At 34.0% G+C, this 22,707-nt stretch overlaps 1 pseudogene; it reads right to left on the bottom strand.

The window, feature by feature from the left end:
* The window catches only part of LOC111373711, a 10,930-nt pseudogene extending 584 nt beyond the window's left edge, over window positions 1–10,346 (bottom strand).
* Window positions 10,347–22,707: the final 12,361 nt, after the last annotated feature.

The following is a 22,707-nucleotide window of genomic DNA, read 5'->3' as shown; positions in this document are numbered from 1 at the left end:
AGAGAGAGAGAGAGAGAGAGAGAGAGAGAGAGAGAGAGAGAGAGAGAGAGACATTAGAGAGTTGTGCGTCTCATCCAAATTTGATTCAGCTGGAGATATGTTGACAAACATCAGTGTTTTAGCATTGCCACCTAGAGAATCACTCATCAACATAGTCAGTTTGTGATTTCTGTAGGGAATGTGTTGATTCCCAGAAGACAAAGCACTGATTACATCCCCAAGAGCTGAAAGTGATTTATTAATGCTTTGAGCTTCCTTTAGTTGACCACCAGAAGAGCCAGACTTTTTCACTCTTTCAGAACCAGCAAGATCCACAAAGCTTAACTGCATGATGATTAAAAAAAAAAAATGAAAAATACAATACTAAACACATGTTAAAGAAAATAGTTTTTGATCAAGACCATACACGAGTAAAAAGAAAGTTAAAAACAAGAAAAAATATATATAATAGCCCTTTTCACATTAGAGTGCAAAAGTTACATGAAATTTGTCTAAGATATTTGGTTGCCCCACTTTTCCTAGCATGCTAAGATAAACCACATTTATGCAATCTGCATTAAGGGTGTCCTGGATTATCCTAAGCTTTAATGGATGATTTTATAGCAATCTGAGTTACATGTTGGCATTCCTGTACAGACTAAAGATGAAGCTGGAAGCACACACATTTTATTTAGATTCATAACAAACACACACCGGAAAGGTACAAAGCACATATTATCAAGTCAAAGTTGTTTGCATCTTTACATATATATTACACAAGGTCCTAAAATAAATTTGTCAATACCTTTCCTCTAGCTACAGATTGAGTCTGAAGATTGGTACTCTCTATGACAACTGATAGTATAAGATGCGATCTTGAACTCTGCTCATTCATTAGAGTCCCGGTAGTATGACGCTGTTCAGTACCTCGCTGGATAATCATTCTTAGTTCGTCATACGATGAAATGGATACAACTGTTACATTTTCTACAGCAACCATGCCCTGCATTCACGGAAGAGACAAATTCACAATCACGCCATCAAGAAATGGAATGAAATTAAATGGAGACATGAAGATTAAATTAAAGCCAAATTTGCAATCAAACCATCAAGAATGGATCGAAATTAACTAAAGAAATGAAGATTAAATTTGGAATAGAAGTCATAATAAGATTTAACTTGGAACCGAAGTCACAATAATAATCCCACATTCCATCCCAAAGAATTTTGAAAAGATTATCATATGTTCTGTAATTATAAGAAAAGAAATGTGAGAAACAAATTGTCATCTGATTTAAATGACAATAGGATTTGAAGAAAATTACCTTCAAATCTTTTTTGATATCCAATTTCAAATGCTTTGCATGCTTTGGTAGCAGAAGATCTATGAGCGTATCTTGATATAACTCCAACATGTACGCCTGCATAGATTCATATAATCTAACACTACATCATTCATCTTATTGAAATAAATAGGTCAAAAAAAAAAAAAAGGAATAACATCTACATACATCTTTTAATCTATTGACCGTGTCACATTTAAGGAATTACTTAGATAATTAATTTTATAAAAATATAACCCAATTAAATTCATAAAAGATATTGAGCAACCACCATGATAATACCATCAATCAGAAATCATTACCTTCAAAGTAAATGAAAACTTATTACTATCTCTTTTCATAATTCTAAAAAGTTCAGAAATAGCACGTGGAGTGAGTCCAGGATTGCTCTCAGATCCATAAATCGTGAATGTCTTCCCTGAACCAGTTTGTCCATATGCAAATATACAGACATTGTATCCATCAACGGCAGATTGTACCAAGTACTGCATTAACAGTAAAAGAAAAGGAAAAGTCAATTATAGAATAGATTCAAATGAATGAGAATAAGGTGCGAATTATCAAAGAAATCGCATAAGTAAAAAAGTTAAAATAGAATTTTATTGAACTTGCCTTTGTATCCTCAAAAACATTCTCTTGAGTGGCATTCCCATCAAAAACATGATCATACATGTGTTGTTTTACTTTATCATCTCTCCACATATGCTCAACAGTGAATTCATCAACATTTGTTAGAACAGATCTTTCCTTCTCTGAGATTTCTTTCCCACAAAGAGGCCTTAATCGACAGTAGACACGAACTTTGCCTTTCATGTCTGAGAATTAAAAGAAGACCATAGGGAAATTATCCATTAACATATGGAAAACACTCGGAAATTTAAAAAATCCAAATTACACATATATAACTAGGTCATAAAAGAACGAAAACAGGTTCAAGAGAAAACAAAATAAAATAAAAGGAGAAATAGAAAAGAGAAGAAGCCAATTTTACCTTCTATGATGTTAAAATAGCGTTTCCTCAAAACTTGCTCTTCCTTGTAAAGTGACTCCATCTCAGCCAATTGAGCACCTTGCATCTTCAAGATCGCAGCCGTTTGCTCATTTTTCCGATCAATATCCTAAACAAGTAATTACTTATAAGAATTTTGTTCACAAAAAACAAGATGATCAAAATCGAAAAAGTTGTTTATGTGTGCAATTGATAATAGCAAAGTACTAACAAAATGATTCACCTCTTTCATTTCTCTCAGGTCCTCCAATTCCCTTAGATTATTTTGTAAGGAAGACAACTCAGTGTCTTTAGCTCCAAGAGCTGATTGCGCAACAGCCAAATCTTTCGTGAGCTCTTCCAGCTTCTTTTCAAGTTCAGAAATGCGAAGCTTCAAGTTCTTACGTTCCTTGAGGTGGGGTGGTGTGGGGGGGGGGGGGGGTGTGGAGTTCTATCAGAACAATAATCACCATAACCAATTACATATAAGAAATACCTCATTATTTGCTTCTGTCAGCTCCTTCCTGATATTGTTTTCAAATCCTTGGCTACTTACCTTAGAAAACCTGACTTCAATTCTTTGTTTCTCCAATATAGTAGCCTACAGACAAACAATATCATGGTGAAATGCAAAGTAGAATGAGAATAGTATTTATTTATGTTTCATGGCAATTACCTGAAGTTCTGAATCTTTTTTATCACAAGATGCTCTCAGTTTATCACGTTCATTGATAATTTCTTCTAAATATTGCTTTTGAGACCTCAATTTGTCTTTCAAATTCTCCAGTTCTTCTTTCATCTTAATTTCTTGTTTTTGCTTTTCATTGATATCTTCTTGCAACTGTTTAACCATTAAAAAACTATTATTGTAGAAACTTGGAAAGAAACTTAGACAACAAATTATAGCACCACCTGAAGTAGGAGGTAATGAAAATTTATTTAATCACGTTCCATTTCTTTTAGTGACTTTACCAAAAGCCACAGGGAAATTTGTGAAGTAGTCGGCAAGGCAAGGTAAGCACTTGCCAAGAACAAATTAACCATAATATAAAATAATAAAATTTACACCCAAGTCCTGTTTTACATACTCAAGAACAATGAAAGCCTGCTAAACTTTTTTATGGCAACCAGGTGAAACTTAGTGAATATATTGCCAGGTGTATATATGCACATGCAAACAAAAGACGATGCACATGGTAGGTAGCTGTGACATAATTATATAAGGTTAACTCCAGGTCCCAAATTCTTCCTTTATTTTTTTCTACTACCAAAAAGTAACCCAGTAGTTCATGTAAATTGTGATTTTATTTATTTAATTATAATTATTATTAATTTCTTTTCCCCTTTTAACCAAAAATTACACTTTTAAACTAACATGAACTGCTCTTCTATTAGCCGATTCAAATTAGTAGTTTTCCTTTCTAGATCAATTCCAGACACATTAAAGTTTGTGTTGATCTCTCTAGTTTAGTCATTTGGAAACATTCTTTATGCTCACAGAGTTCACTTGAGTCTTAATCCTACACGAAACGGTCTAACAATAAGTAAGGACCCTAGCGATTTACTAATAACATGAAAGGAAGGCAAGAATCCCAGCTTTCTTCCTAGACCAGTGTAATTCTAGTTACGAAGAAAGCATGATATGGCTTTAATTTTGGCATTTTAGAGAGTTAGTTCTGTCACCTGTATGTGCATTTATCCAAGGCAAAAAAGAAAAGAAATAAGTCCAACAGAAAAGCAAGTTGGAAATCTGAAAGTAAGGTTTGAATGAAGTAACTAACTAGAAGGCTTTTGGACTAGGTTGCGAGAATTTTTAAATGTAAGATACTAAAAGTTTTAATAAGAATTAGCTGTCTGTGACTGTACAATTAATGTGGAAGTTTACAACACAAAAGGGGGAAAATGATTTTAGAAATCAGGTATTTACAAGCATGTATAGCGGGCTTTCAATGAGTTATTCTACATAAGGGCATTTTCTACTTAAAAATTGGATCTCTTTCTGTAAACTAGTACTCACTTGGTTAGCTTTTTTCTCTGATTCTTCAACAGATTTAGACAACTCCTTAACACGTTTCTCATTGATGTCCATGGTGGGAGGTCTAACATTGTCAGGAAGATGTCCATTACTTGAACCACTGGCAACAGCACGTGCTTTGGAGTAGCGCCTTAACATAACATCGTTAATATGTGTTTGAAGGGCGACACAAATTTCTTCTCCCTGCATTTCATGAATGTCGATGCTAAATGACAAATAACCCCAGTGGTTAGGGAAAAAACTTACCAAATGCAAAAAGCTTAGTTGCCAATCACACCTGCTTAGTTTCAAACTGAAATATGTGCAAGATGCCAGCAACTCTCATCTTAAAGAATACAGCAGAGTTACTGCTGCCAAATTGCATTATGTCCCTCAATTCTGCAGAATGTAGGTACTCCTTTGGAACTGGGCGAAAGAAATGAATCTGCAGACAATGAGGAATCACGCTCAGGTTTCTGCTTAAGCAACAAAAAATACATGTTAATGTGCATAAAACAAAATTCACCACTTACTCCACGCTTATTAATCCCTAGAATTACTTTTCCAGGCAAAAGACCAATGGGATCATCAATTTTACGAACAGCAAAGAAAATTGAGTTCCCATAAGGGAGTGTTCTCAAGATTTGCAGAAATTGGTGTCGAGCATCATCTTTTGTCAAATTTTCCTGCACAACATACAAAATATCAACGAATATTTTTAAGATTTTTGTTAGTGATTAGCATTTGGCTCAGAGCTTTTCACTCTTAAAAGAATACAACTTGTCATAAAACTTCTAAGAAATAGAAACTTATAACAATAAATGGATATAAGAGTAAATGGTGAGGAGTATCATCAAACATACCATAATTGGTTTATGATTCAAAAAAAAAAAAAAAGTATAACTTAAGGAATTTTTCCAGTTACCAGGCAAATAAATTTGGAAAGAAAAGAATGAAAATATAATTTTGTTCAAACCTAGATTTCCAACAGAGATTTTTTAAACATTCGTAATGTATATAAGAAACAAGTAAAGAATTGAAAGATACTACTGTGATGTTTGTCTATTTTCCTTTGAGAAAATTATCAATGAAAATAGAAACTAATATTAACAGTTCACCATTGAGCGGTAACGAGAGAGAATATCTAGCTCCCAGTCCCTCTTTGCTCGAGTAATAGCAATTTGTCTGGGTAGAAATCGTTCTAGAAGTGATGTCCAGTCCCTGAACACATGAATTGAAAAATATATAAGGAAACAACTTATATGTTGTCTTCACAAAACCTGAGAAAAGATGCTAAAAGCATCATGCTATATATTTACAATCAAGACAGACATTACAGATTGAACAGAAGAAAGAAAAGAAAATGAGTAAAGCAACTAACGTGCATGATTCTGGAGTAACAATGTATCCAATCTCAACTAAAATCTGCAGAGCAGATAGCTGTGCCGTGTCATCCCTACCAACAGGATAATTGCCTTGTACATAATCATGTTGTAACTGTAAAAAAGAACCAATAGTACCAAGAAAATAAATAAGAATTATATTTAACTTCAAAAATTGAATCACCGAGTGCAGCAATAACTTCAAAAATTAAATCACCAAGTGCAGCAATAATGACAAATAAACTTTGATTGAAACAAGAAGACTCACTTGGACATAGGATAACTGCACAAACATTGGGTCTGTAACAGCTTCGTCTGATTCCCGAAATATCTTCTTTTTGAAAGTTAATTTACAATGCAGAATCTCTCCTTTGCTCCGGTCTTTTGATGCCTTAAAATCCGCAAGTAGATCCCCAATATATCTATTATCATCTAAACCAATGTGCTCCTCTACAGAGAGAAATAAACCTATTATTTCGATAAAATGTTGGAAAGTTGAAGCTCATCCATGCCTCCACGAAGAGATTAGAAACTATGATAAAAATAGTGTTACAATTGAATAGTACCATTTCCAGGCTCTGGCATTCTAGAACCAGCAACTGCCTTGCGACACTCGAACAAACTAAAGCTAGAATATGATGATAATTTGATTATCCCTGCGAGTTCCTGAAGCATATCCACCAACAACCGAATAAACTATTTAACCTTAAGGGATTTTACTAAGAATGAACAAAACTTGCTTTCGGACGTCTGTATGGAAAGAAGAGCAATTTGGATTTTCCACTTGAGAATGAAACAATAACTATTCAGCTCTTGCCAAATCTAGAATGCATACAAACTAAATAAATCATTGATGAAAAGTAAACTTGAAGTGCTATTTATGTCAAATTTTCCACAATATTGTGGAAAAACAACAAAAGAAAGTTCATTCTTACAAATGTAGCTGGGACAACCACCATTTTAGGCATAAAACAATTTGATCAACCATCTAGAGATTGTAATTCCATACCGAGCTAACTTAAATAAGCAATGACCAACAACCGTTCACATTTTCTTCTCAATACTTGGGTCGTTCTTTCAGTTTTTCAGTAATTCTAGCCATTACAGCAGAAGTTGGCCAAGATTTTCTATTAATAAAATCTCTTAATATACAAGATGTATCTGCCATTCTCAAAAGAAAAGTACTATGGTATTCAACCTAACCTAAAATTTTGACATTGACTTTTGACCATTTTTTTTTTTAAGTTTTCTACTGAGGGTGTATGAAAGAGAAGGGAATGAAAGAGAGCTCATCACCCCTCTTGCAACCAGGTTTCATCTCCTTTTGCAGCAATGCAAGAGAAGACGGAGACGTAATTGTCATCACCAAATATTAGAGGTAATCCTAGCATTTGAATTTATGAACTTGCTTCAAAGTCAGCGATTTAGAACATTTTAAAATTTGAAACATTGAAAAAAAAATTTTGATTTGCACTTGATTTATATTTGTTGTGATTACATAATCTAATAATTGCAGGCCCTAAAACACTTCATAAAGCATAAAGACTTATGAAAATAAAGGGTGCTTAAAACTTAGCACTGCTAGGAGACAAACATTTGGATGGTGCTTTTGAATAATGAGTAGTAACAAAAATTTATTGCAGCAATCATGCACACTATTGTCTACAATCTTTATATTAAGCTTAAAGTTACTGCTAGAGCAAGACTGATCTCAATTCTAGACACCTTTGTATACTTCTAAATTTCAAGAAAAGTTCAGCTCATAGCTCAGACAAATTACATGTTATCTTCAATAATAAGAAAACATGTTATTCAACAAAAAGATGAGAAATAAGGCAGAGCATACCAACAAGGGAATTAGATAATGTAAACATTATTTATGCCCCCGTTAGTTTCCCATTTTTTCCTCATTAAAATGAAAAATATAACCGTTATCCATCACATCAAGCCACCAAATTTGAATTTCTATCTCTTATGTGGAGCTCATAATAGCTATATTTTTCATTTTCATTCTTACAAAAATGAGAAACAAACGTCCCCTGTATCAACCCAAGATATACAAACACAAGCATTCTCAAGGGTAACTCCAATACAATTGCAGATTGTAAAGGCATGTGCATTGCAAAGTTGCACCGATGTCCTTTGTCAGTGTTAGGAAATAAATTAAATTGGATTGTCTAGTAATTTGTACACTTCCTCTAAGATCCATACAAAGAAACAAGAGAATGTCTACAGTACCTCAACAGAATCAGCTACAGTTGTAGTCATGTCATACGCGATCTCTTCAAAAGTTTCATCCAGAAAGAAAACTATAGTTGTAAGTTTTTTACCAGTCAAAAGAGCTTCAATCTCCTCGGGTCCAGGTATTATATGCCTCGGTCCAGCCTTAACAGAACACTTCAAAGCATTTAATGTATTCATTGCAAGTACTTGAATCTCAGAATCACTACTGACGCTGTGTGCAACAGTATGTACATATTCTGAAAAATAGCCACCAATTTCCTTGCTAGGAGGCATGCAGGATGAACATAAGTACATTAATTCCCAAGCTTTGATCAAAGATTGCCTGCCGATAACAGAACCAATAGGCCAACTAAGTTCACTAAGCAACTTGGAAACAGCGAAAAATTTAGCCCCTGTTTGGGCTCCATTTTTCAAAAATACATCTTTTCAAAACTCATTTTCAATCACACATTCTTCCATAAAATAATGTTGACTACATGGAAAAAAGTGAAAGAACAAGATTTTGCAAACCTCACCAAAAGTCTTACGTGCATACCTGTCAGGATTATTTCTTGTCTGTTTTGAAACTTGTATAAAAAGTTCATCTCGCAGTTCAGAACGCTTCATTGCATGTTTGTATAATTTGCTAACAAGCTGAGTGCTTTCATCTAAGCTTGTTGGAGTCATTCGATCAGAGGAATCAACTCCCATATACTTCAAGATAATCTGGAACAGCTTAACTGCTCTACTAACAAGATCACTGTTTAGTTTCAGCAGCGAAGTTGGGATGGGATCCTGCCAAAAGGTGCACCTTACTTTTGATAAATGAGTTCAAAAAGCACGACAGTGATTGTCATAAAAACACATTGAATTACCTTCTGGAAGCACAACATATCCTCAAATGTGATTTTTCCTCGAATTTGAGAACCTACTGTCCTTTTAGAGAAGAAACCACGTTTACCAGCAGAATTAATCTGTTTCTGCATGGCCCTCAGGAAACCCTCCACCTGAAAAAGGAAAAAGATAACCACAAACTAGTTTTTTATGCATTCCATACCCAAGAGCAAAACAAATTGTAAACATGGTACAAAGTTCAGTTACTATAAAACTAACATATAAGCTATAATAGAAATGTAAAGAAGGTAGGATCAGGAAAAAATTCCCGAGTTTCCATAAACTGTCACACTTTCAATTGGAATTAGGCACGAATTACTATTTACTCTTTCGAGTAAGCAAGTGCTATGCCCCTTTAAAGATGGCCCATATGGGGTTCCTACTTCGTCTGCTGTAACTCTTTTAAATTTACTATGGTCTATTAATTATTTATTCCCTATAAAGAAAATTTATAGTTTTCACCTGGAATTTATCAAGCAATGGTATAGCACCGGCAAGTTCAGGTGGTAATCCCGATGACAGGGTGTTGGGTGTGCTGCAAGGCAAATGAGATAAAGTTGAAAAATTCTTGTAGGCTAACTTCTTACTTTCTCGGTTTAAATACAAGTGGCATTCATCAAGCCCACTATAGTTGAAATGCAGCATAAAAGGAACAGAAGAAGCTTACGGTGGGGCAAAATTAGAACCATCTGAATCATAATCGTCTCCATTTGATGTAGCAAACAAGTTGTGTGAAGGGGTTTCATATCCATTGGCAGAACCAAATGAAGACCTGCTTGATCTCAAACTTTGTGCCATATCAGATGTCATTTCCCCAAATTACCGCTGTCCAGAACTTTACTAAATTCCATAAAAGCAGCCAATTTGACGGTGCTTCTCTCCCCCAATGCGTGTTTCTTTATTTGCTTTTCCTCGATTACATTCAACACATGGCGATTCTGTTAAAGAAATACAACAAAGTCATTAATGTGGGACTCCAAAACTGACACCAAAGAAAACCACTATTTTAATAAATTCAAGCTACGTGAACCCAGAAAAGAAATCAAATAAATTATAAATAACAAATGCCCAAAACAGAAACTATAAAAAAAAAATAATAATAATAAAATAAAAATCAGAAATGAAGTCTTTATCAAAAACACTCAAAACCCAAAATATATGTTAAATCGAAATAAATTGCGAGCTAAAACCAAAGGCGATAAACCCAAGTCCAGAGATCCAGAAGAATATTAAACAAAAATAAAATAAAATAAATTACGCCATTATGAGGGTATGAGTCAAAAACTTGAAAAATAACATCTCTCTGCATGAAAATTAATCGTAGAAAAATAAACAAAACACAGATCGGAAAAAAAAAATGAAGTGTAAATCAGTTAGAGCAAAAATCTGAAAATGGGGCAGCAAAATACCATGACATTACAATTGCTGATTAAGGGATGCTGATGAGAGAGGAGAGAGAGTGGAGTGAACGAGGGAGAATCAGAAAGGTGATAGTGAGGGTCACGAGTGTTTTTAAAATTCAGTCATTTTTATCTCGCCTCAAAATCAAAACCGAAAAACAAAACATGAAGACATTATCGCATAGGTCCTCAATCTATTGACTTGATGGCAAGTCAGTCTCTACACTTTTCTAATAGTAGCACAAGTCAACAAATACGAAAATGCCAAATATTCTCCACGCCGGTTCGAAAGTGCCAAATCTTCACTTTGTCACACAACTGTTAATCAAAATATATTTCATTTAAAAACTATGAACACCGACTAAATTTGTGAAACAAAACCTAGTTTTATAAAATTAGACGATAATGTTATGATTTATCTCAAGTTGTGAACACTTATCTTATGTAAGTATTCCATTTGTATAGAAATTTTAGTTATACTACAACTTTTGACATTAAAGTAGGATACATTGGACTTGGTTTTTCAACATTATTGATAGTGTAGAAATGGTTCTATTGTCTTTAAAAGTGAAGTTTTGACTCATCAACTCATATAATATTGTTAAGATGGATCTACGTGACAGAAATTGACAATCTTAACATTAAAATTACATGAATCAAAGTTGGGAGGCATAACAACCAAACCGTTTAATATTTCTTTAATTAGAACATTAATGCAGTGTGCAATTTAACTTCATTGTAGTTTTTCATCACATGGAGATCTAATCATAATGTTAAATAGGTTAAGAGGTCAAAATCTCACTTTTGAAGAGTGGGCCTCCCACCTGAAAGATTAAAGAGCACGAGTCAAATTAATTAGTTAATAAGGACATTTTCATGAAACACGAAAAAGATTATTAAGGCCCTGTTTGGTACTCATTTTTTTCAAAATGCAATTTTCTCTCTCTTCATTTCAACCACACATTTTTTATTAAAATAATATTACACGTAAATCAAAAAAATTTCCTTATTTTTTAACCACACATTTTCCATTAATTTACTATTCAAAAATACATTTTCACATAAAAATATCTACCAAACACCCTCTAAATAAAGATAGAAAGAACCACATATTACTTACAAAAAAAAAAAAAAACATACATTATTATAAGAAAGATTCTTAGCTGGTTTGTTACCAATTGTTATTTAGTCATTGTTCTAAGGCACTATATTAGCATATTTTTTAGAAAACATAAAAATTTTGAGTAGACTACGCCTCAATTTGAATCCACCGTTAAAATTCATTTCTAGTCACTCATTAGTTAAATAAAATAATTTTTATACAAATGTAAAATACATTCTTACTTTTTAACTGTGTATTCTTCCCCAAAAAAAAAAATAATAATAATAAATAAATAAATAAATAAATAAATATATATATATATATATAAAATTTAGACCGTATATATTCTTTTACGTCATTTCACCCGGTTCGTTATAAAGTTAAGCATCAAAATAATGCTCTTAATAATGATTGAAATGCCGCAGTGCATCCAGATGGAAGGTCCCAATATTGCAGGCTTCAAACACCAAGGATCGTTTTTACCAATACAAACACCGGTCCCTACCCACCCCACCACTCAAGAAAAGTATCAATTATGCACGGATTGGGACATCCACCTTGAATTTAGTTTGCTTCATTTCATGATCATTACATATATTTTAAAAAAAATTCAGTTTACTTTTCCTACATTTAAGAACTTGGAAAAATATAAATGTTAATACACTATGCCAAAAAAAAAAAAAGAATTTAGTTTGCTTCATTTCATGATCATTACATATATTTTAAAAAAAATTCAGTTTACTTTTCCTACATTTAAGAACTTGGAAAAATATAAATGTTAATACACTATGCCAAAAAAAAAAAAAAAAAATAATAATAATAATAATAATAATAATAATAATAATAATAATAATAGAGGAGGAGGAGGAGGCCGAGTGTGATGCTTAGCTCGTCTTCCAACAACTTCTTTAATAATTTTTCTTTAAATGCTATTAAAAACTTAACATTTTAATTTTATTACGTAAATTTGGATGCGGTCCTGATTGTTTTGTTCCTCATAATGGGAACAAATAGCGCAATCTTGTATCATTTGTTACTACTTTCCTAATTGTTCATAAATCTATCGGTATTCTTCCTTGTTTTCGCCATGTTACTTTTTAGTGACAATTTATTATAAAACAATATTTTGCATTCAAAGACCAAAAAGGAAAATATTGCCATGGTTTGATCATTGATGTATGTAACAAGGCATTTAATAAGTTCACATGTTTGTTCCTATCTTACGTGATATGCTTTTTTGCAATTGTTGCAAATTGAAACTTTTGAATTGTCATTTCAATTTGAGTGACAATAAGACATTAGATTGGACTAAACATAACTAAGCCCATGTTCGGCTATTGTTTGTTAACTATGTATAATCGATCAAATCACATTTCGTACATATTTTTTGTGAAACACACAGATACTATCCATTAATAACTACTCATTTCTATCTATATTTCTACTATGATCATGCCTATTTGTACAACAATTTCTTAATGACTAAAATTTTTACCTCGAGAAGCCTCCTACAATCCCTTTTTTTTTTTTTAATGAATAACTAGATAATGACTTTATAGGGCAAAATTTTCGGTAGTTGAAAATGAAATGCATAAAAGAAGAATAAGTCCGAGTGTAGAGGGGAATAGTCATAGATAAGAGAGTAATATGGTTGAAATGCCGGCCGTGCCGGCTATTTTACAAAGTCACGAGAATTGCTCCATTTCTTTATTGTAAAGATAGTGAAAAATCAGAAACACCAACCAAAAATGAAAATTGAATTGATGAGGAAAGGCGTGCAAATGCTAATTAATTGCAATTAAGTAAAAATTATTATTCGTAGGGCCCACAATTTTAACTATAGTACAATAGTTAAACGACAAATTAGTGCTCTTTCTTGCTAATTAAGAAATATGTAAAGTAACTTGTTATTCAGTAACATATCAAACACATGATTTGATTGTATTATTACCAGATTTTTCTGCAGAAGCAATCATACATACAATTACATCTTAAGATAGTATTTTCTATGTAGTATATGTTTACCTTTTTATAATTTCTCGGCTTCTTATACATCTATTTCACTATTGTCACTGCTTAGCGACTCGAATTATATCAAAATTTAGGGGATTTAGGGTTTAGAAGCTAGCCGTTCTCTAACTCCTTAAATAATTTTTGAAGCCCACATTTTCCTTGTTATTTTAGGCTTCCAGCCAAGACGCCGAAGAACACATTCAGGAACCAAAATTGACGTTTCTTTTAAAATCTGTTAGAACATCTTCAAAAAAACTCTTTAAATATGAGATACTCTTTATTTTAAAGAGTCGATCCTTGAAATCATATTCCAATAGGCTCTTGAATAACATTTTAATTTATAAAGTGATTTGCCAAACTCACTTTCTATAATTAAGAGCCTGTTTGTGAGTGATTTTGAGAATTGATTCTTTGACCGTTAGGAGAAAAGTGGGGTCCACCTGTGAGAGAAGAAGTCAAATATGACGGCTGAAATAGTGAAATAACGGTCAAAAAATTAATTTTTTGTGTGAAAAATTCGGGCCCAAACAGGCCCTAAATGTATACAAAGTGTTTCAAATTTCGATGTAGAAAAATAATAAAATAATTTAGAGAAGAGATAGTTAAAATAAAAGATAGAGAAAAATAATAAATATTTTTTTAGATTACTAATTAAGTGAGCTTGTTGGAGTTCTTCAAAATTTCAACTCTCTAAATTTATAGATATTCTTCAAATGACAAAATATGATCATTAAAAATAGAAAGTTTTTTGGAGATGTTCTTAATTGGAAAACTTGACTCCTACATCATGTAGCTTCATTTGGTGAGCATACAAGCACAAGTTTGCTAAATCTAAAATTGGGTCAATTTATCCTTTTGCTAAACAGGAAATTTTAATGGATATGTACATGGCTATTACCAGAAGATCTGGCATATCTTTCTTTTTATGAGAATCAAAGGCATTAACAACTAAATAAAACAAATTTGACTAATGAATTTCCCTTTCGAAAACATTTGGCATGATTACTTGGTGTAGCAAAGGAAATGAACTAATTCTTATTAATCTAATGGAAATGATGATTGATGACATTTTCAAAACCCATGATGAACAACTGGCAGAACTATTTGCTACATGAGCACAGGCAATGAGACTAGGCCCATTTGGCCCCCATTTTATGGAAACGAAAATCAGTGGAATAGTGTTTTTTTCGAAAAATGAGAAGAAAATTTTGATTTACGTGTAATATTATTTTATGAAAAATTGTGTAGTTGAAAATAGGAGAGAGAAAAATAGAATGAAAATTAATGGAAGCCAAACAAGGACTTGAAGTTCTCCATTTCAATCGTCTTCTTGACACACCTTTCCCTCTCGAAGCGAATGCGACTATTCGTGTGACAAAAAGAAAAAAGGAACTTTAAAACAACTATAACCTCTATATTAATATAATAATTTAGGACATATTTATCGTTGAAAATTATCTTTCTATTGAAAATAGCTGATTCTTAGGGATTGTATATCTCATAGTTTCCTTGTAAAGAGAAATACTATACATGTATACATAGATGACAAAAGGGGAAAACACACGGCAAATTTTTTAGAAAAATTGCAAAACTTCTCTCTTGAGATTTCGACTTCTAGACATGGTATCCGAGCAAAGTCTCTAACCTGCTTTGATTTCATTTTTTTTTTTTTGCTCGGGCTTCCCCCTTTTCGATTGTTGGAGTTGTCTGATCGTGATTTCAGTGTATTCAATTGTCGACTTCTCATACTTTTGTGGATTTCAATAACTTCAGTGGATTCAATTGTCGATTCTTAGTGCCTTGTTGGATTTTGATATCCCGTTTGCCACTGTCTGGCTTCAGTGCCTCAAGTAGGTGCTTCCTTTTGTGAATTTTGGTTGGTGGATAATAGTTCTTTAACTGTCTGGGTTTATACTATTCAGCCTCCAGTTAGTATTTTGGCAAAGTTAGTAATAATTTCTTGGATTTCTTGTGGAATTTTAGTCGACAATATCTCTCTATTGGTCGGGATTTTAGGGACTGGTTGTTTCTTTCGTTCGACACTTTCAGTTGATTTAGGCATCAATTTTGTGCTTTTACCGGGCTGGGTTCCCATTTTTTTAGTAAGCTCTTGTTTGTTTCCCATTATTTACTTATTAAAATGAAAAATATGACCATTATCCATCACATCAAACCACTATATTCGAAAAATCTATCTCTGTGCGGCTATAACAACTATATTTTTCATTCTCATTCTTATATTAATATGGCTCAAACAGGGCTTAAGCCACTTTATTCATTATGGCATCAAATAAATTAGAATCCTCTCATTCGGTTTAATAGGAAAAATTGCTTTCCTTGGGAGTTTCAATTTGAATTATCTATTAAAGGAAAAGAGTCGTGAGGTTATCTTGTTATGAGTTTTCTCTCTTAAAGATATAGAGGGTTTGACCAAGTGGAAAATTAAGAATGCTCGGGTCATGACCTAAATCCTTAATTCTATTGAGCCTCACCTTATTCTCAATCTGAGGCCTTATAAAGCGACTGTTAACATGTGAGACTATCTTAGTAAGGTCTACAAATAGGACAATACAGCTCGACGATTTCAATTGGAATATGAGTTGGCTAATTTTAAACAGTGAAGTCTTTCCATTGAAGAATATATTTTTAGCTTTAAAAATCTTTTGGGCTGAATATTTGGACAATATTTATGCTAATGTTCCGGCTATAGCTCTATCTGTTGTTCAAGTAGTGCATGAAATGAGTAAGAGAGATCAATTCTTGATGAAGCTACGTCCCAATTTTGAGATTCTAATCTGATGAATCGTCATCTTGTACCATCTCTAGATGCTTGTTTGAGTGATCTCCTTCATGAGGAGCAACATATTATCACTTAGGCTGCCATAGAATATGGGTCTACTATTAGTTATCTTGTTACTGTGGCTTATGTAGCATAAAGAAGGAATAAGTCGAGACATGCATGCTATCCAGTGCTATAATTGTAAAAGCTTTTGGTCATATTGTTGGGGATTGTCCTAAGAAATATTGTAACTATTGCAAGAAATATGGTCATCACATCTCTATTTGTTCCATTCGCCTTGAAAAGAAGTATTGCACTACATATCATGCCTCCACTGGTACCTATAGCTTCGCTACATTTCCTGCTGCCTCGCAAGTTATTTCTAATCTCGCTTCTGCTACCTTAGCAAGCCCAACCGCACTCACTCCTAAAATGGTACAATAGATGATCAATTCCATTTTTCCTTCTTTTGGACTTTCAAGTACTCGTATAGTTCCTTCTGAGCCCTGACTCGTTGATTCCACAGCCTCTAACCATATGACCAATAATGTTGTTCCTCTTTCCAATGTCAAAGAGTATGATGGGAATCTAAAAATTCACACCGCTGATGACAGTTCTCTACCTATTAGTGCGTTTGGTGATCTTTATTCTTCTTTAACTGATATTTTTGTGTCTCCTAATCTCTCTACAAACTTAATTTGTGTTGGTCAATTTGTTGATAATAATTATGATGTCTATTTCTGTCATTCTAGTCGTGTTGTGCATGATCCAAAATTCAGAAAGATGATCGCGAAAATGCCTAAAGTAAGATGACTCTTTCCTTTGCGCATTTCTCGTTCCCCAATTCTACCTAGTTCTCATTTACTTTATTTTCCATGTAATGTTGTTAGTCTTGGAAATAAGTTGTGGTAAAGATGTCTAGACCACCCAAACTCAAATGTACTTCGTATTTTATTTAATTCTGGTTTATTGCGAAATAAAGTATGTTCTTGTCTTGATTTCTCTTTGGATTGTACAGCATGCAAAATTGGTAAAGTTCAGTTCTACATTTTCATTCTCATGGATCTCATGCCTCACAATGTTTTGATGTTATTCATAGTGATGCTTGGGGAAGATTTCACCTATTATTTTTCATGCCCATTATAAAGTACTTTGTTGTGTTCATTAATGATTTTAATCGTTTATTTGGGTTTACCATTTACAAGCTAAGGCAGAAATGTGTTAAGTTTTTAAATGCTTTCTTGACGTTCTTGAGACTCAATTCTTTGTTGACATCCGGATCTTGCGATCTAATTTCAGAGGGAAATATTTGTACAAACGCTTTCAGGACTTTCTTCAATGCAAAGGTATCATTGCTCAGCATTCATGTCCTTCGACATATTAGAAAAACTTCGAGCAGAGAGGAAAAATCACCATCTCTTGATGTGATAAGAACTTTTTTACTTGACTTATTTGTTCCTCCCCAATTTTGGAGTGAAGCACTTCCTGCTGCATTTCATTTAATTAATCATTTACCCTCTCCTACGTTAAATCATGTTTCTCCTTTCTTGAGGTGGTATGGTCATTCATCGTCATATTCTGACTTTCGTACATTTAGTTGTGTTTGTTTAGTGCATATCCCTATTCATGAGTGACACAAACTTATGTCTCAGTCTGTTAAATGTAGTTTTCTTGGTTATGCTATCTCCTAAACGGGTTAAATTGGTTATGATTCTATGCTCAACGCGTCTATATTTCTAGAAATGTGGTTTTCTTTGAACATCAATATTATTTTTCCATTAAAGTTTTAGAAAGGTTCAAACCTAGTCATGTGTATGCACAATGTCGTCAACGTGAGTTTGGTTCCACTTCCCATGTGCTTGCTCAAGATCTTGACTCGATACCTGATCCTGCTACCTGTTCCACCACTCTTCGTCGGTCTACTCATCCTTCTTAATCCTGTATGGTTTATCTTCTCCAATCTCTCTTGTAACTATTTTATTCTCTATTTCCATTCACTCTTGCTACAAACAGGCCATGGAATATAAGTATTGGCAAAATGCTATGCAAGCAAAACTTCAGGCACTTAAGGAGAATCACACTCAGAGTAAATGGGTTTTTTCATGAAACTTTGTTCTGATGGCTCCTTGAATAAGTACAAAGCTTGTCGTGCGGCTCTGGGTAATAGACATTAATATGGGTTGACTATGAAGAGACATTTGTTCCTGTCGCCAAAATGACCACAGTTCAAACAATCTTAGCTATTGCTACCTCACGATCTTGGTGATTACGTCAAACATATGTGAAGAATGCTTTTCTTCATAGCAATCTTCATGAGTAGATTTATATGAAGCTTCCCCCTGTTATGACTACTTCTTCTCTTAGTGATGTCTGTAAGCGAAGACGTTCTTTGTATGGGCTCAAACAGGCTCCCTAGGTTTGGTTTGAGAAGTTTTGTGGTATACTCCTTACCTTCAATTTTACACACAATCATTATGATTCTTCTTTCTTCTTCCATAAGTCTGCTACAAGTAGAGTTCTTCTTTCGGTATATGTGTACAATATAATCATTATTAACACCGATGTGGTTTGATTACTAAACTTCAAAGACTGTTGCATGCATCTTTTCATATGAAAGATTTTGGCTAGCTCACATATTTTTTGGGAGTGGAGGTTCGTTATCAAACGAGTGGTATTTTCTTAAACCAGCATAAATATGTTCATGAACTTATAGTTTTAGTTGGCTTAGAGGATACTTCTTCCGTGGATACACCTATGGAGATAAATGTAAAATACAGGAAAAACGAAAAGGGATCTTCTAAATGACCCTACTCTCCATCGATGCCTAGTTGGGAGCCTTATCTATCAGACCATTACTCACCCGTATATCTCATATGCCGTTCATCAAGTCAGCTAGTTTATGTCCTCAGCTCAACATCTTCATCTTGCTGCAGTTTGCCGTATTGTCCGATATCTTCGCAGATCGCCTACTTGTGAGTCGTTCCTTCCGAAGGTTCATTTCTTCAGCTTTTTGCCCATTTTGACGCTGATTTGGCTGGGTGTTCAAATACGAGTCGATCTTCTACAGTGTGGTGTATGTTTTTAGGTAATGCATTAATCTCATGGAAATGCAAGAAGCAAGATTGTGTTACTGAAACTGAGAATCTTACCATGTCTATGGCTTGTTCTGGAATTATTTGGTTAGGTGGTATTCTAGAGGAACTTGGGTTTCCTCAAAATAATCTTACTCCTCTCTATGTGGATAACACTAGTGCTATTCAAATTGCAAATAATCCCATTTTTCATTAACGTGACATGCACATTGAGGTCAATTATCACTTTATACGTGACTCTTTGGAGGATTGATTAATATCTCTTCCCTATATTTCTTCTGATCTCCAAGTGGAAATGTCTTCACCAAAGCAATGACTCGATAGTTGCATCAATTCCATGTTTGCAAATTCTTGCTAGTTGACCTCCCAGCATCAATTTGAAGGAGATGTTAATGTAGATAATTTAGGACATTATATTTATCATTGGTTATTATCTTTTTGTTGAGAATATCTGATTCTTAGGGCTAATGAGAAATACTATACATGTATATATAGATGACGAAAAGGGAAAACACATGGCAAGTTTTTAGAAAATTGCAAAACTTCTCTCTTGAGATTTCAACTTTTTGACACTCTACTCTTGATTACTAATCAAATTTTCAAGTTTCTACTCTACCAAAGCATTAGAGTGATTATATCTACAACAAGAACGACAGTTGAAATCAAATACTTCGCAACCATGTGAAGTCAAGTTAGATTTGGTCTATCTCCCCCTGGACCCTCTTTAATAACTTGTTCAGCTAGAATCTCGTGGCTTTTGAAAAATTATTTAGCTCTATGTAAAATAGATCCATATTATCTAAGCATCCTTTCCTTAATTTGCCCTTAATTTATACCACACATATACTCATTGGTTATTGTATACGACAATAGGAAATTAGGAATACTACGATATCAGTTAATGACCTAGTGGACGTACAAGTTAGTTAATGTCAATTAGTCTTGATCCTTAAGCAACTAGTTGATAGAAGTAATAATGGATTGATCAAAATTTATATTGTCGACCTTAGGGTTGTTGAGAAGACAGCCTAAAAACTATGTTGCATTGCTCGTAAAGAGTGAGATTATTTCCATACTCTCGGATATGGCCTCTAAATATTACCAGCATCATAGTCGAAATCACATATTTGCTTCTGTCAACTCTTTCCTGATATTTTTCTTCATGATTGTAGCCAATGGATAAACAAATATCATCATAAGCTACAAAGCCAAATGAGAACCGTATATATTTATGTTTGACCATGCTACTCGTACACCGTGTACCGACCCCCTCACAATGGGGGGGTCCAAGATTTTTTTATTCATCGTGGGCCCTCCCTTTTTGTGAGGGATCGGTACAAGTATCAAAATCCATTTATGTTTCATGTCACTTACCTGAAATGCTGAATGCTTTACATCACGTTCATTGATGATATCTTGTATATCTTGCTTTTCAGAACTCTACTGTCCGATTGTTTATCATAATCATTGATGATTTCTTCTGAACATTGCTTTTGAGATCTCAATTCGCTTTACGAACTCAGCAATTCTTCTTTCATCTTTAATTTCTTGTTTTTGCCTCTCATGGACATCTTGCAATTGTTTAACCAAACAATAACTATAATTGTACATACGTGGAAAAGAAACAGACATCAAACTATGACTCCCATTATTAAAGCACCACTTGACCTTTTTAGAACTTCATGAGGAAATCATAAAGTTAATTTTCAATGGTCATTGAACTTTGCTATAGATTACTACTTGCTCATGGAAAATTTAAAAAGTTACTCTTTATTCACTGAACCTTTTAAAAATTATCGAGCAAGTAGTAACACATAATAAAGTTGAGTGACCATTCATTATTTCAAAAATTATATCATATCAACTTTTTCTAAATGTCTTCTAACCAAAGAAAAAATTTCTAGAAAATTAGCCAAATAAATCCAAAAGTAGATTCTTATTTGAAAAAGCAACTTGGGTTGTGCTTGCTGTACACCCCTGTGTACAACAAGACACAGCTCCCTCACATGAGGGGCCCCACGATCAGCGTAGGGCTGTATATTCAAAATAACCCAAGCAACTTTGAACTTTTCGAAAAACTCAAGCCTATAGCATTACCTAGTGCCTACCTCATTCGATAATTAGCGGTGACAATTATATCAAGCTTAATTCCAGGTCTCTAATTCTTCGTTTACTGTTTTTGTACTATTCCAGCAAAGCATGGGTTACCTCACAAACTCCATGGAACCAAACGCCTTATTTACAATTAATTTCGTCAAACAAAAGCTCATCAACGAAGAGAGTGTAGAAACAACAAAACGTTAGTAAGTAATGTCCATTAACTCTGTTAGACATTATGTTGTCAAACGACCTCCCGGGCGATGATGAGAACCAATTTTATCAGTCGACATGAATGACTGAACGATAATTCAACATCGAATAATGGATGAACCGACCAAACGTTGCTTTACCTATTGGACGGCTAATACTCTTTGTGGCTTGTTGATTTCTTCCATTGGAAGTTAACCCTAGTCGAGCCTACTTACCATATCCCGACTTACCTTATGTTTGCCACTTGACTTACTATATATATTGGTGTTTTTTGCCCTTGTTGAACCCGTCCAGCTAGTTGAAGCCGTGAGAAAGAAACAGCCGTGTTCTACCATGCCTTTCTGCCTTCATCTTCTTCATGATTTCCTCTCCACCCCAATTGCTTGAGTCTTTGTGAACCTTACCTGAGTGGTATCCATCCTAAGTGAGTGGATTAAATCAACAAAGCAAAGGAGGAAAGCAACCAAAGAGGAAGAAGCGCCGGCGGGTTATTGGTGACTCCAAATTGATGTTGAATTCGATGTTTAATAGTCTTCAGGTAACTTGTTTGTTTCGATCTCCTGAACGCGCTGATATACTTTGTTTTGTGTTTCAGGTTACACAGAAAAAGTTGGACGATTTTGCCCTTTGGTACGACGCCGATTGAAATTCAACAGCAAGCTCGTTTTTCTCCACTTTACGGACTCAGATAGGTCCGCTCTGGTAAATTGGCTTAATCCATTTAAATTCAGCAATAGCAAGATCATCGTGTGGGGTGATCGTTAGGTTTTGGGGTTACCGTGAAGGGGTAACCATTGCGTGTGCTAGAATTAGGATTACTTGCGTTAATTAAGTATTTGTTCTTTTAATTTAAAGTGCTTGTTATTCCTTGGTGGACGTAGCGTTTAGGTTCATTATTACCTTTGCTAATAATTAACAAGACATTACCTTATCACGTTTTCCAATACTACTTCGTGGGGTTTAATTAGTGTGTTAACCAATGACAACACATAATTTTGATTTGGGAATTTTTAACGGTAAAGGGGACTTCTCTATCTGGCAACAAAAGATGAGAGGCATACTAGTCCAACAAAAGGTGTCAAAAGCCATCGAAAGCAATTTTGCACCTGATATCTTAAAAGAACAAAAAGAGGAAGCCGATGAGCTTGCCTATACCTCAATAATATTACACTTGTCTGATGCTGTCTT

Source organism: Olea europaea, unplaced genomic scaffold (assembly GCF_002742605.1).
Source record: "Olea europaea var. sylvestris unplaced genomic scaffold, O_europaea_v1 scaffold1156, whole genome shotgun sequence".
Classification (NCBI taxonomy): domain Eukaryota; kingdom Viridiplantae; phylum Streptophyta; class Magnoliopsida; order Lamiales; family Oleaceae; genus Olea; species Olea europaea.
This window is presented reverse-complemented; position numbering and strand designations above follow the sequence as displayed.